Raw genomic sequence first — 13,084 nt, forward strand, 5'->3', positions numbered from 1 at the left:
ACTCTAATAACAAAAATTTAAGATGCTCTTAAAAATTTACCTTTTAGTCAGTGGCCCAGATTTATCAAGCTTCCTGAACCCCACGCTGTCTGCAACCAATCACAGCTCAGGCTTCATCTTATCAGAGCTCATTGAAAGATAAAAAAAGAAAGCTGTGATTGGTTGCTGAAGGAAGAACCAGACAATGTGGGATCCAGACAGCTTTAAAAATAATGAGTTTAACCTCTTAAGGACGAAGCCAATTTTCGTTTTTGCGTTTTCGTTTTTTCCTCCTTGTGTTTAAAAGGCCATAGCACTTGCATTTTTTCACCTAGAAACCCACATGAGCCCTTATTTTTTGTGTCACTAATTGTACTTTGCAATGACAGGCTGATTTTTGCATTAAATAGCTGCAAAACCAGAGAAAAAATTATATGCACGGTGAAATTGAAAAAAAAAAAACCTTTGGAGGGCTTTCATTTTTACACCCTTTGTCCTATGGAAAAAATCAAGTCGGTACGATTAAAACGATATGCAACTTGCATAATTTTTATATTATTTGATGGCTTGAAAAAAAACAAACAAAAAAACAAACTTTTTTTAATTATTTGATGGCTTTTAAAAAAATAAAACCTTCCTTAAAAACGTTCCTTAAAATTGCTCTATTCCCAGCCTTATAGCGCTTTTATCCTTTAGTCTATGGGGCTGTGTGAGGTGTCATTTTTTGCGCCATGATGTTTTTTTTTCTATCGGTACCTTAAATGCGTATATGCCACTTTTTGATTGCTTTTCATTACAATGTTTCTGGATTTGATGCGACCAAAAATGCGCAATTTTTGCACTTTGGTGGGTCTTTACGCTTATGCCGTTTACTGTGCAAGATCAGGAATGTGATAAATTAATAGTTTGCGCGATTACCCACGAGGCAATACCAAACATGTTTGTTTGTTTATTTATTTTTATTTACAAAATGGGAAAAGGGGGGATTCAAACTTTTATTAGGGGAGGGATTTTTCACTTGTACAGTAATTAGAAGTCTCCCTGAGGGACTTCTAATATAACTACACTGATCTCTCTTAGAGATCATTGTAGCTGTATAACAGCACCGATCCATGAGATCGGTGCTCTATTGCTATGGTCTGCTGAGGCCCGGCTCGGTAAGATCAAGAGACCCACCTTCCGTGATTGCATTGCAATGGGGGGGGGTCCCGCCACTAGACACCAGGGATGGGCTGCAGATAACACAGTTAGATGCAGCTGTCATGTTTGACAGCTGCATCTAACAGTGTTAATGAGCAGGAGCGGCGATTGGCCACAGACAGCAGTCGGGATCACGGCAGTTCAGAGCGGGGTCGCGGCGCGGTCCCCCTCTGAACTCCTCTTCCGGACATATGCCGTACGGGTACGGCATATGTCCTTAAGAGGTTAAAGGGAAACTGTCATCAGAGCAGATTTGTGTTATGCCGCAATAGTAAACATTTGAAGGATTGTACAGGATTAATAAAATGGCTGCTTTTTCCAAAAACAGCGCCATATCTAAGCATTTTTGCATCTCAATCCCATTAAATTGAACCTTTCTGCTGCAATTCAGATTACAAACTGCTGACACTGTTGGATATCTGTTAGGTCAAGGAGATACATGGTACCTTATATATCCATCTGTGCTTCCAAAATGTATTCAATTGCTTTTTTTCTCATGTGCACAGTGTTCCCAAGCTCCTGAAGGGCTGAGGGATGTAATGTCTCTTCTTTCCCCATCCCAGCTTTGCATGCTGTTATCCACACTCCACTCTTGGTATGGCAGCGTGGGGTATTGTGAGTTCTATGAGATTGTGAAGAAATCGAATGGGGTGCTGTGTCAGGTCTCTTAAAGTGTGACTGTCGTTATGACTTTCATAATCTAAATCACCAGGGGATGTGATATAAAGCAAGTTCGCAATTTACATTCATTATTTTTTCCCCCCGTTATCTTGGAAAACACGGCACTTCCTGTTTTCTGACTTTCCCCCCCCCCAAAAAAAAACAGGAAACAGTCAGAAAACAGGAAGTCCTGTGTATCCCAGGTCATCTGACCACTCACAAAGAGAAGCCAGTCATGGAACTGATGGACACATTGAGCCGTGACTCTCTGTACTGGCCGGAATTCCTGTGTTTAGTCTGTTTTTTTTCAACCAACACAAGTCAGAAAATCTGCTTTCAGGAGACTGGACCTGGATTTCTGGTAAGTTCAGCTTTGTTTTACAGCATGATGATTACAACAAAAATAATAATGAATGTATATTGCAAACTTGCTTTATATCACATCTACTGTTGATTTAGATTTTGAAAGTTATAACGACAGTGACACCTTAACCCTTAGGCGACCCTGGACGTACCTGTACGTCCAGGGCCGCCTACGTGTGTCCAGAGCGGGGCCGCGCGGCGGCTGCGTTTTGAACCGCGGCGGTCCCACGTGCGGCATGCAGCCCGGGACCGCGGCTATTAGCGGGCACGGTCCGATCGCCGTGCCCGCTAATAAAGTAATCGGATGCAGCTGTCAAAGTTGACAGCTGCATCCGATTACTTGAATGCAGCCATACCTGGTGTCTAGTTGTCGCGGAGGAGCGATCCACACATCCTGAGTCCGCTGGGCTCAGCGCCGTAATGCCGCTGATCCCAGTTCGGCACTTGATTGCTTCTGGCTGCAGCAGCCGGAAGCAGTCAAAGTGCCTATCTCATCGATCTATCCTGTATTAGTATACAGGATAGATCTCAATGAGAGATCAGAGTGGTTAAGCTAGAAGTCCCCCAGGGGGGCTTCTAGTATACGTGTAAAAGTAAAAAAAAAAATAAAATAATAATAATAAAAAGCCCCCTCCCCTAATAAAAGTTTGAATCACCCCCCATGTTTGGTATCGCCACGTGCGTAATTGCCCGAACTATTAATTTATCATATTCCTGATCTCGCACGGTAAAAGGTGTAAGCGTAAAAGTAAAAAAAATCCCAAAGTGCAAAATTGCGCATTTTTGGTCGCATCAAATTGTAATAAAAAGCGATCAAAAATTTGCATATGCGCAATCAAGGTACCGATAGAAAGAACACATCATGGCGCAAAAAATGACAGCCCTATAGACCAAAGGATAAAAGCGTTATAAGCCTGGGAATAGAGCGATTTTAAGGAACATATATTTGTTAACAATGATTTTAATTTTTTACAGGCTATCAGATACAATAAAAGTTATACATGTTACATATCGTTGTAATCGTACCCCAGGGCGAGCAGCATAAAAGCGGGAAAAAAACAAAACAAAAGAAATGCGTTTTTTTTTTTTCTTTTTTTCCCAATTTCACCACACATTGAATTTTTTTCTGGTTTTGCAGTTTACTTTATGAACAAATTCAGCCTGTCAATGCAAAGTACAATTAGTGATGCAAAAACTAAGGGCTCATGTGGGTTTCTAGGTGGAAAAATGCAAGTGCTATGGCCTTTTATTTAAGCACGAGGAGGAAAAAACGAAAATGCAAAAATTGAAATTGGCCCGGTCCTCTAAGGTTTAAGTGTATCTTCCCAATAGTATACTTGTTAAGCAGACTCCATTGTAGTGAGGTTTAACAGGATTTATTATGGTACAATTTCCATACAGTAAAACTCCATCAGCAATAAGACATCACTGAGAACAATGTTGAAATACTTCCTCACATAGGGAGGGTATGTTTCTGGTACCCGAGTTTACCAGTCCTATACTGTAAAACCCTCTGCTTCCCCCTGGGCTGGAGTCTCTCTCCCTGTAGTAAGTCCTGGTCTCTCTCCCTGAGGTAACTCCTGGTCTCTCTCCCTGTGGTAACTCCTGGTCTCTCTCCCTGAGGTAACTCCTGGTCCCTCTCCCTGAGGTAACTCCTGGTCTCTCTCCCTGTGGTAACTCCTGGTCTCTCTCCCTGTGGTAACTCCTGGTCTCTCTCCCTGTGGTAACTCCTGGTCTCTCTCCCTGTGGTAACTCCTGGTCTCTCTCCCTGTGGTAACTCCTGGTCTCTCTCCCTGTGGTAACTCCTGGTCTCTCTCCCTGTGGTAACTCCTGGTCTGTACTGTTATTTCTGCCTTTTCATATAAATCAGACTTTCTCTGTCAGTTCCTTTCTGTCTTTCTCACACAACAGAATCCTGCTTCTTGTTACCTCAGAGCACACGCGCGCACACACACACACACACACACACACTGACTGGATCTCCACACAAGATCCTCCTATGCTCCTTCCCTCTTTCCCAGCATGCACAGCACAAATCTGCCTGTTAACTCCTTCACTGCTGGACAACTATCAATGTTGTGTGCTGGCACTCTCCTAGTGGCAGACAGAGGTCGTAAGGGCCCTATTCCACCGGACGATTATCGTTCAGATTATCGTGAAATCGTTCGAATCGAAACGATAATCGTTCGGTTGAAATGCAGTTAACGATTAACATCCGAACGAGGAATCGTTGATCGCTTTATAAGACCTGGACCTATTTTTAGCGTTGCTCGTTCGCAAAACGTTTGCAAATCGTTCGCATTGAATAAGACATTGTTCAGTCGTTCGCAGTAAATACGAACGCAATAGCGAAGAAATAGGAAAGAAAAAACTATCGCAAATACGATCATAAGTAACCATTATTGTTTCATGGAAATGAGTGAACATTTTCAGGTCTTTCTCAATAGCGGTCATTTAAGATCGTTAATCGTTAACGATTATGCGAACGATAATCGTCCGGTGGAATAGGGCCCTAACAGTCAAACTTACCCTGGGCCACAGTATCGCGTGTCTCCCTGTCCTAACAGCTACCCAACAGTCACTAGTTTGGAACCTGAATTGCAGATGACTAAAGGCCCTATTCCACGGCTTGACAGGAGCTCGTTTGCTCCTCATTCCTCACTCGCTGCTGCCGCTATTCTATGCTGCAGTAGCGAGCGGGTGAGCCTGGGGGGGACCGCGGGGAGCTATGGGGGGCTGCCCGGGGGATCGCTGATCGTCTGAGCAGCCCATAGGATACAGCAGCGTCTGTTGACGACACTCCTATTCCACGTAGTGACGGCAGCAGATCGTTGCTGTATCAGTCGTTTGTCTTTCAACATGTTTGAAAGACAAACGACGCAACGATCAGCCGACGATGTCGGCTGATCGTTGCTGTCAATTCCACGGGACGATCCTCGGCCGATATCGTCCGAATACGGCCAATATTCGTTCTATGGAATAGGGCCTTAACTAGTATTATCAGTGTTAAAGAGAACCAATCATGGCAGTTTTTTTTTTTTCTTGCATTTAATTTATTTTCCTTTTTGAACAATTTTTGTAAATATAATTGATTAATTTTGTGGCCCCGTTTTTAATTTATTCACATTTTTCTTCACTGGCGTGCACCGGCTCTTTTCAAAAGAGCCAGCGCGCAACAGGAAACTCCCAGCATGCAGAGCGGCGGGCTCCCATGAGCCTTTGCCCGCCACTCTGTGAATACTTAGCAATCTCGCGCAATACAGCGCAAGATCCCTGTGTATGTGTGTGTTGACTGACCCTGTTCGTTTAACCATGAAGATACAGACTGCCTTTGCAGTCTGTATCTTATACTTAACCTGATCTTCTAGTTCGCTGCAGCAGCGGTGGAATGCAAGTAATTTAATCAAGATGGCGGCGCCGGCCTTACTGCAGCGATCAAGAGGATCAGGTAAAATATGAGATACAGACTGCAAAGGCAGTCTGTATCTTCATGAATAGACAAAATGAAGATACAGACTGCGCCGCCATCTTGATTATGTCACTTGCATTCCAGCTGTGGAACATAAGTGACGCAATCAAGATGGCGGCGCCCTTCCTTGCTGCACAGAAAATCAGGATTGGGTAAAGTATAAGATACAGACTGCATAGATAGACTTAGGGACAGATATACTTTGATAATAGGGACAGTGAGTTTTAGGTGATAGGTTCTCTTTAACTGCATTATCAAGAGCTGTTTTGAGAGGAAAGAAATCCTTTCTTTTCCCCTCCTTTAACAATGGGCAACCTAAGCTCTATTGGGGAGCCTGCTAATTGGTATAGCACAGTACGGCAGCCTCTCCACAATAATAAGCTATAGTTGACGGTTACCCCCCCCCCCCCCATTTCACCACCAGGTACTGTGTATAAGAAAATACAGTACACAGGGGGAATGGGACCCTGCTCTGTATAGCGCTGCACACAGCAGGGGCTCGAGTACTACAGGGCTTAGAAAGCCCTACAGTTTCCAAGACAGCAGCAGAGGGAGCCATGTGGCCTCCTACTGCTGCCATTTAATGGCAGTGGCTTTGTAAATAAAAAGCAAAACATTTATTTTAATGAGGTTATATTACAAAGCATAGTATTTTATTAAAGTAAAAAAAACAACAACAAGACATTTTAGTCCCTGGAGTACCCCTTTAATAATAGGAGGATCATTACTAGTAAAGTTTTTGTTCCCATTGAGAAATGAACTCATCCCATGTGGCTTTAATAAGCTTTTATCTCTTGCGAGAGTCACACAGTTCTAGATTCCCCTTTTCTTGAGATCCAGCGGAGTACACGAGAATGCAAGGAGCCTTTGGAAAGACGGATTACTTCTCGTCATCTTCTCAGCTGGTGGGAGGGAGGCCACAGAGAACTTCTGCCAAGATGTCCCTCTATGATTTTAAATGATTGATATTCCTTAAAGTGCTTTCCTGTTCCTGGCTTTGCATGCACATAGATTAGGCAATTATATATTGCTCCAGTGTCAAATTGGCTGAGAAATGTAGTCATGAGAGAGAAAAAAAAGAAATAAATAAGTGAATGGGTTATAAATATTGCAGTAATGACCGGCCAGATGTTTTGCCTCTGACAGTTGAGTTGTACTTTAAGGAAGTGGCGGGGGTCAAAGCAACGCTCGAATCATAAGCAACGAATGGGAAATCCAAATAAAAGCATATTAAGAGCTGGAAAGAAAAGACAGACACAGACAATGATTACAGAGTTGTGTGCTGCATCCCGAGACATTGGTTGATACAGGTCTATGCTTTATAAGCTTACATTAGGAACCATAAAGGGGGAATTTATCAAGGTATCTATATCAGTTTTGTTACATATAAAAGTTGGTATTTTTTGCACTTGAGTTTTGTGTTTCTAGGGCTCATGCACACTGAGCAAAATAGGCCATTTAAATTGAGTAAAGCACCTTTCCATTGTTTTCAATGGGTTTTGCGCTGTGCTTTTCATACAGCGGAATTTCCGTCCGTAAATTTCCGTTGCGGATCCGCTTTCCGCCCAAAGTAGTGACATGTTACTTCTTTGGGCAGATTCCGCTAGAGGAATCCTATAGAAGTCAATGGGGCTTGAATTCTGCTTGAAATTCTGCTTGAATTCCGCTTAAATTCCATTCAAATTCAGCTCCTGTTCTGCCAGAGCAGAATAGAAGAGGAATTTCAAGCAGAAATCTTTCATCTTCAATTCCTCGTCTTTTGCTTAGTGTGCATGAGCCCCTACACTGGTTTTATCACTTTGTTTTTTAAAGTGGGTGGGACCTAGTCTGAAAGGTGTGGTGTTTCACTGCCTGACAATTTCATTAAATTTATGCTAGAAAAGTAGCCATATTGACTCACACAAAGACATGTATGCCTCTTAAATAGGGATGGGCTGACTAGACATTCAGGTTCAACGGGTTCAGACGAGCCAGAAAGAAATCATGTTTGGATACCCAGACTGAACCCGAAACCAAATCCAGGCCACATTAACCCCTTAACGAAATGGGGCATACATTTACACCCCTGCTGCCTGGGCCTTGGCGCAAACGGGCGTAAATGTATGTACGCCCCACTGCTGTCTGCAGCCAGGCCCTCACCCTCAATGGCGGGCTGCTGCGGCGTTAGGTGTTAGTGACCGGAGCATCTCCGGTCACTTACCGATCGGGACCCCTGCAGACACACTGTGGCCTGACTGTTGGAGGTCTCTTACCTTCCTCCGTGCAGTCAGATCTTCCATCTTCCGATAGAGTCTGCCACAGGCAGGCTCTATCAGAAGATCGCAGATAACACTAATCCCTGCTATGCTATGGCATAGCAGTGATCAGTGTTACTGATCTAATGTACGTATGTAAAAGTCCCCTAAGTACTATAAAAGTGTAAAAAAAAAAATTTCCCAAAGCCCCTTCCCCAATAAAAGTGAAAATCACCCCCCTTCCCATTTTAAACATAAACCACATAAAAATAATAAAGATAATTAACATATAATATACCGTAGCATGTGTAATTGTCCAATCTATTAGTAAAACAATATTGTTTATGCACGGTGAACGGCGTGATCAAAAAGCGGTAAAAAAATACAGTGATTGCTTTTTTTAAAATTACATTTTATGTTAAAAAAGCAATAAAAAGCAATAAATAAAGCAATAAAAAGCAATCAATATGTCTGATCTAGAAAAAAATGTTACTTATAAAAACTAGAGATCATGGCACAAAAAAAGATGCTCCATTTGACCCTGTAGGTGAAAAAATAAAAGCGCTAGAAGAGTCACAATAGGGCCATTTGAAATACACATATTTAAAAAAAAAAAAAAAGTTTTACTGCTAATGAAAATAGTAAAACATTAGAAAACCTAGAAAATATGCATATCGCTCTGTTCAGACTGACCTATAGAATAAAGAAAAAATGTACCGTAAAGTGCATTACGTAAACATGGACCCCCCCCCCAAATTTGTGGAATCACATTTTTTGACCCAAGTTCCCCCAAAAAATAATATTTTGAGGGTTCCGTCATTCATTTTATGGCAGATTGAAAGACACCATTATAAAGTACACCTGTGCCCCCCCCCTTCCCCGGCTACACCTGGAAGTGTGATGCTGTATACTTACGGTATCACTGTCGATTCTGAAGATGACATCATTGTCTCGAGATGGCGGCCGGGGTCGACAGTGATACCCTAAGTATACAGCCTCACACTTCTGGGTCTAGCGTGTGTGTGGGGAGACATGGGGTAGGGGGCCATTCATGCTGCTGATTGGCCTATTGTAGATATAGGAGCCAAAGATAGAAAACACTGCATGCAGGAAGCCCTGGACGGTAAGTTCAATTCCCCCCAATCCATGTTTGGGTCCAATCATCTCTCTTCTTAAAACATTTGGCACATCTTATTCCAGTTCATGTTCTAGTCCTTTGCCGGTCTCTGCTTTTTCTAACCACACAGGACATGCGCTCTCGGCTGATCAGTAAGGTGAAAAATTGCAGTAGCCACTGATTGGCTGAGTGGGTAGGTCTTCTGGGGTTAGGATGACAGAACCAGGAAGAAAAGGACTGGAAACAATACCATGGCAGCTGTGGTGGACTTGAGGAGGTAAGTATAGCATTTTTAAAATTATTTTTACACCACTTCCAGCCATGGTATTTTTTTCCCCTTGAATAACCCCTTTAAGACTGGATATATAATGCCTCAAAGTTCCTCAATTTATCTATAGTACTTACTTTCACACCACCTAAGATGCCTTGGTGATGCAACAAGAGACATACCATAACTTGAAGCTACTGGGCATGTATACATGGCCCCTTATCTAGCAAACATTATTTATGGTATGCTTATTTAGAGAAGGTGAACCTTTGGCTCTAGGGCCCAGGAATAGCTGCATCCTCTGCATCCCTTGTAGTTACACCACTGCCTGTCATTTGAAGATCTTAAATTTTGAATAATTTCCAATCCTTCTTTCTTGTGTCTATTACTATTGTTTTCATGAAGCAGCATCATAATCTATCCTTTCCTCTGGCTACAATAATAAATGATGTCTTGGAAAATGATTACATAAAGATCCAAATAGTGCTATATAGATACACCGTTCCCCTACTTCACCAGTCGAAGGAGGCATAGCTCCGGGCATGCTCAGAGCAATGAGGAGGCAGTACATCAGCCAATGACAGATCTGGTTTATTAGCTGACGTCTGACATATACTATTGACCAGTCAGCCCTGTGGGCTAATAAGACCAAAAGGGTCTGACAGCAGAAAACAAAGGCAGCTGATAAAAGCTACAGGTCCCATGTCATTCTGTTCACTGACTGGTATGATAAATGATGTAGATATACTGTGAACTGTAGAAAACCCATATGAAAATGTTCCTGAGAATTGGGCATTGCTTAGGGGTGAGAATTCTACGCTATCACACATGGCGCTACCATCCCATCTTAAGGGTGTATCACAAGAAAGCTTAATGATCAAAAACCAAAAAGGTTTTTATTCCCCCCCCCTTTTATTTTTGGCCAAGATTTGCATCAAGTTTGTGTGATGCTTTCTATGTACAGTATATTTATATATGGATTGGTAATATACTCCATAAGCTCCATATGTCATTGACGGAAGCTTTTGCTGTCATTGGGTCACGTAAGCGAGGACCTCATCCTACCTTTCTGTATGAATCTGTGAGTTCCTTGTTCCTGCTATCTAAATAAGTAATAACGGCTTTGATGTCCGCCCTATGGAACTGGTATTTGTGCTTTGTATGGATCTATTCTTTGTCCTCTATGGATTTGTTATTTTCACTCTGAATGACCCTGTTTGTTATCAATTATATATTACTCCTATTCAGACACATCTAATAACAGTCACCTGTAAATAGAATAAATTGTTAATGCCTTGACACACAAGCTGTAGCAACAGCAAGAACCAACATGTGAGTGCATGCCCTCTTATAAGCAGAATAGTAAAGTCCCTTTCACACATTCGCTTAGTCTGTCCGGACCCACAAGCGCAGACAGAATAATGACCTATTAGTTTCTAAAGCCTCCATACACACACCCATTCGTATTACAGGTCTGTGTTTTGGCCGGTATCTGTACTGCAATAGAAACTATGATGGGATGCCCTATCCTGAATGAAGGGGTCAGTGCAAATATGGACAGGTTTCAAACAGCTGCAGGTGCATATCCATAGTGCTGTCCTCAGCTGAGGGTCTCTCAGCTGCAAAAGCGCTATGGATGTGTAAATGTGGCCTTACCTGTGCTTCCTGTTAATGCAGCCTTGGGGGCAGACATACAGGCATTATTACTAACGGGGGGCACAAAAGGGGCAATATTACTATTTGAGGACACAGAAGGGTCAGTATTACTAATTGAGGCAACAAAGGGACATTGTTACTACTTGTGAGCACAGAAGAGGGGATCAAGATAGATCAGGAAATCAAGATAGATTTTCTGATCCATAGGGTTCTATTTGGCATGGACACCCTTTTATATGAAGAGTGTCCATGCTGAAAAAATAGGTCCAGACATTATAGACATGTCCCATACACCCCTATGGAAGCATCCAGAATTCTAGACAGCTCTGGATACGCATCTGAAATCTGGCTGGAACTTGAGATGCGCTGCTAGCCAGACTGGGCCAGCATCTGCACCTGGACAAGTACTGCTTGGTGTTGTGATGGCCCTTCAACTGTATGCGCTCCTAATCAGGAGTACATGCAGGTAAATGCAGCACTGTGTTTGACAGGGTGATGAGCCATTGACTGCTCTCCTGGTCATATTAGGCAGTATTATACCTCCAGCCACACGAACAGAATGCCCTGGACCTGGAGTAAAGCAAGAAGGGAGAAGAGGAGCTTTAGAGCCGTGCAGCATGTAAGTATGTGTTTTTATAATAATAATAATAATTATTATTATTATTATTTTTTTTGTTATTTCTGTTTTTATGGTCAGGAAATGCTGATGGTTTACTGAAGCCTTCTGAAAGATTTCCTGATTAGTATTTGGTGACTGTAAAAATAGCCATGCATGTGTGCATGGGGCATAAACGTTTCACCTCTACAGTAAAACTTTTCTATATATTAACAGGCCCATTAGGGGAAATGCCCAGGATTAATGTGCGGCCATTTCCTCTATAAAATCCAGGTCATAAGCAAACACAATATGAAGCTCACACTATAGCCCCTCACCAAAAACCATATTTGAAGAAACCTTTTAGCTTCATCATTATAGAGCATAATGATTATGTCTTTTAGGCTATATCGCACCTTATGGAATATCGGCCTGTACATTTTTCAAGGGTTTAGCGATTTTGTTGCTAAAGCTCCTCGTTTTATTCTCTTCCATCCATGCCTGCCTGTTCCTATATATATTTATGTTGTTATTATTTAAGGGCGGCTCCATCAAGTAAAATGGATCGTCTTGTTTTTTTTTAAGACAGTTCAAGGTCTCTTTGTTTGCAGGCTTCGGGAACATCCATCACCTAGTTTAATTCAGTAATATCATCACTGTCAGAGCACATTCCGCGGCTGGGAGCTATTGGTCATCCCAGCCTGACATAAACTCAATATATACTCTATAACCCTTGACAGCCGCTAGCAGATTAGCCGGGAATGAACGATTGCACAGCCAACACCTGCTGAACCAAATCAGCGCATTGACGGATTGTCCTATTCTAAGGCCTGACCACAAGTGAGATCAGTGGAAGAATGATTTCATACTTTGCCAGAAGAATTAGGGGTTCTGGATGCATGTGGTGTAAAAGCCTGCTGGGTTGTGATTTTCCTCGTCACTGACATAATGATAAAACTGTGTTTTTTTGGTGATTATGGATTTGCAACAAAGAAGGTGAAAAGTTTCCAAAATGAGAGCGATTTCTCAGATTGCTTAATAACAAAGAAGGGAAATGTTACTCTTCGAAGAGAGCAGTGAAAGCAGAGTCTGCATGTATTTGCTTGCTATATTATACGTATAGGTTTTTTTTTTGCGTCTTTAGCTGAATGTATGCATCAACACAATGGAGAGCAAAGAGACACAAAGTGAGGATAAAACTGAGCACATGGCATGACATTATTCAATGCCATGTAATAGAATAGATATTGACTGACCTTAAAGAGTCATTGTCATTAAAAAAAATATGGTGTCATGTCACTACTGAGACCCACTGTGATCAGGAGATACAGCTATGGAGAGAGCGAGGCAGGAACGAGATGCACTCCACGGCTGTATCCCTGATCAGCTAAATCTATGAGGCTACACTGTCAGTATTAGCGAGAAGCCGGAGAGGTGGCAAAGCTCAGTTATTATTGCAGAGCCGACCTACTATCACAGGTGTGGAACCTATGGCCCCCGGGTTGTTGCAAAACTAAAATGTCCACAATGCCAGAGCAGGCAA

Source organism: Dendropsophus ebraccatus, chromosome 1 (genome assembly GCF_027789765.1).
Source record: "Dendropsophus ebraccatus isolate aDenEbr1 chromosome 1, aDenEbr1.pat, whole genome shotgun sequence".
Classification (NCBI taxonomy): domain Eukaryota; kingdom Metazoa; phylum Chordata; class Amphibia; order Anura; family Hylidae; genus Dendropsophus; species Dendropsophus ebraccatus.